The sequence below is a fragment of the Aegilops tauschii genome, chromosome 6 (assembly GCF_002575655.3).
Source record: "Aegilops tauschii subsp. strangulata cultivar AL8/78 chromosome 6, Aet v6.0, whole genome shotgun sequence".
Taxonomy (NCBI): domain Eukaryota; kingdom Viridiplantae; phylum Streptophyta; class Magnoliopsida; order Poales; family Poaceae; genus Aegilops; species Aegilops tauschii.
In genome coordinates, this window is record NC_053040.3 from 326,958,678 (window position 1) to 326,961,983 (window position 3,306).

The window sequence follows — 3,306 nt, forward strand, 5'->3', positions numbered from 1 at the left end:
GAAAATCATAAACAAAAGATCAAGTTCCACTTATCTTTAAACATCTAATACCGATACCATAGTAATTAAACAAAATGAAATGAGAAAAACTTCAACTGTACTTTTCGAAACAAAACTCTTGCCTTCAGTGTCAGAGTCTTCATGTTGTTGTTCTTTAGAGCTGACCAAAACATTTTCTTGGATTGGTTGCGATGAATCCACCACAACCTCACTGGACTGCCCTTCTGCAGCAACATCAGCATTCTTTGGATTTACAACAGTCTGGTCAACCCTAACATCCTTAGATACTTCAGCTACATGAGGCTCCAATCTGGATACTCCAGGAACATTGTTGGCCGCCAGACAAACAGGGGAAGCAACAACACTAATAGCAGGGACGACATTCTCCAGTGGCTTTTCAATGCCAAAATCAGAATCTTCATGCTGGCTGGGGGAAACAGCATCATGGGATTCTTGAGCTACAAAAGGGTCTGCACAATCGACGACAACCGATGCAGAAGCACCAACACTGCCACCACCATCAACAGCACAACTGCCCTGATTCAGATCAACGTGAACTTCCACGTTTTCTTCTCTAGGCTGTGGAAAGATTAAAAACACACAATAACACAAAAATGAGCATGGGGATAATTAACACAACAACAACTGCAACCCACGTGTATCAAAACAACTACAACTTCAACACACATATACGTAAAAAAGAACTGCAGTTCACTTTGTCAAACGATGCAGTTCAGTTATGTTAAATACTGAAGCTTACGTATGTAAAACATTATGGACCACGCATGCGAAATGGAATGCAGTTCACTTCTGTCAAAGACTAAAGCTCACACATGTAAAACTATTGCAGCTAACATATGTAAATGAAAATGCATATGAGTGAACATAACAACGTACATCAAGTTTATAACAACAACAAAATATTAGATTACAACACACTAACAGAACAAGTAATACAACTATACCTTATCAGCTACAACATCCGGAGGGGACGATGCATCAGCCAAGACCTCATCCTTCCCAGAGCCATCGTAGGACTCTTTGTGCACATCACAAGCAGCAACACTAGTCTACGGGCATAGAACAAACCAGAAACGAAAATAAGATGGTAACGACCAAAAAAGAAAAAACTTCAACTATGCACAAGCAGTACACACTTTACAACCGTGAAGTACACAAAAAATACAATAAAAATGGAAAGCAACAAATGCAGGTTTAAGAAGAGGGACGCATGGCAGAACAGACATGGCAGAAGTACTTGTACCTGACCAATTCCATCATCCATAGTTCCATGGACACCAGAAGATTCCACTCCAGCCTATCACAAAAAACAAAAATAGTGAGGAGCAGTCCACATAATACACGAAAGAGGTTCAAAGCCAAAAAAAACCTAGAACATACATTATCAGCGCCAACGCCAGCGTCCTGATGGTTCATTTCATCCAAAATATGCCCAACATCCTTCTCATACCGACCACATTTTTCCTCCTGTGAATGTCTCAGTTGAGCATAGGAAGACCGAACATTCGTCACTGCAATCTTCAGGCTTTCAATCATGCCACAGTCAAAATTGTGAGCAGCAACAATATTTTCATCTCGTGGGCCATGGCCAACAGGGAAAAAACCAGCAACTGTCCTCAACCTGTCACCAGAGGTTGGCAAATCTTCAGTGAACTTCAAAACCTTCAGAAGAAGCTCATCAATCTCCTCGTGTTTTTTGCCGCCAACAAATGTCTGTTTAGAAGAGCTTCTATTATCAAACATCTGTCGAGCCATGAAACCACGAGTACGCGGCACCTCATCATCATAGGCAGGAAGCTGGCTACATATAGGCTCATAAAACCTAGCATGAGTGCTAGGTCCCGCATCAGAGCTGCCGTATACAACTGCAACAGGACGGTTGTACACAATATCACCTGACACCTTCCACTGCAAGAAAAAAGACAAGAGGCAAAGAGAAGTACACATGTGAGTACTAGAAAAGTTCAGATTTATAATGGCTACACCTTTTTAAAAAAAAAACTGATATTAAAAACTCAGATGCACTAACCGGCAGCTTCCCAAATTTGTAAGTTTGCAAGTAAATCTTTCCCTTCACAAGCACATCCTCATTGTATAACTTCATCAGGTCCTTGGTCGTCAGGTATGACGCACGTGGCGTCAACGTGTGCATGACTAGAAATTTGCGAAGCTTCAAGCAGTCAAGATACATAATCAGGGGGACAATGGCACAACCCTCTGCACAATTATGCTTGCTGCCTTCTGTTTGCCACCTCACCACAGCTGCCTGCAACTCATCAGCAACAAGCTGGCAAAAGTCCATCGGAGCCGTAGCCGCATAATCCATATTCTCTACCATTGCAGCAACTCTACAAAAATGAACCGCGGGCCCGGGGCACAGCAAATTCTGGTAGAGTATCAGGAAGAACACCTTCACAGCAGGGTCAACAGTCACATGATCATCTTCCTCCACCAACACCTTCAACTTGTCAAGCAAGTCCTTGACGCCTATACTTTTTGAATGGTCAAAGCCAAGCTCATCCTTGAGGGCACTCAACGAGTCATCATGGCCGCTGGCAGCAGGCATGGGTGCAGTGTGACGTCCCGTGGGTAAATCAAAAATGTGATGAACTGCATCACGATTGATTCGAAGAACCCTGCCATTCCCAAAGTCCATTATCATGGTGGCAGGGTCAATCACTCCCATCAGATAGCACATAAGAATGCGCGACACATTTTTCTTTACTGTCAGTTCAAAGACAACACCAAATCCAGCATCCCGAACACGACTACAGTGTGCCTCTTTCAACAAGGCAGCAGCCTTGCAAACAGTGGGAAGCAACAAACGTACGGTCTTGTTAAATCGAGAATCATCTCCCTCAGCATCATCTTCAGCTGCATTTCTCTTACTAGACTTCTTCCTCTGTGTAAAGGGAAATGCAATCCACATTAGAAGAGTAGCCATAAAAAAAGAGACAGAGAAAACACAGATAGAATAACAATGAAGGAAACAAACGCAGTCCACTTCAACAAACCTTTGGAACAACATCCACCTCCTCGCCAGAGTCACCACCAACGTCTTCATCGACATCATCACGGGTATGCTTGGGTAGACTCTTAGATGAACCACAGTCTTTGTGTCTACCACTATGAACATCCCTCACAAAATCAGCAAGCACAAAGTCGTCATCATCAGAGTTGGGACATTCAGTGACATGTAGTCGCTTGCACTGAGGATCATCCTTTCCACCAGCTTCAGTAGTTCTCTTGCCAAGATTCTTGTTCATGCCAGCAACACGTGGACTC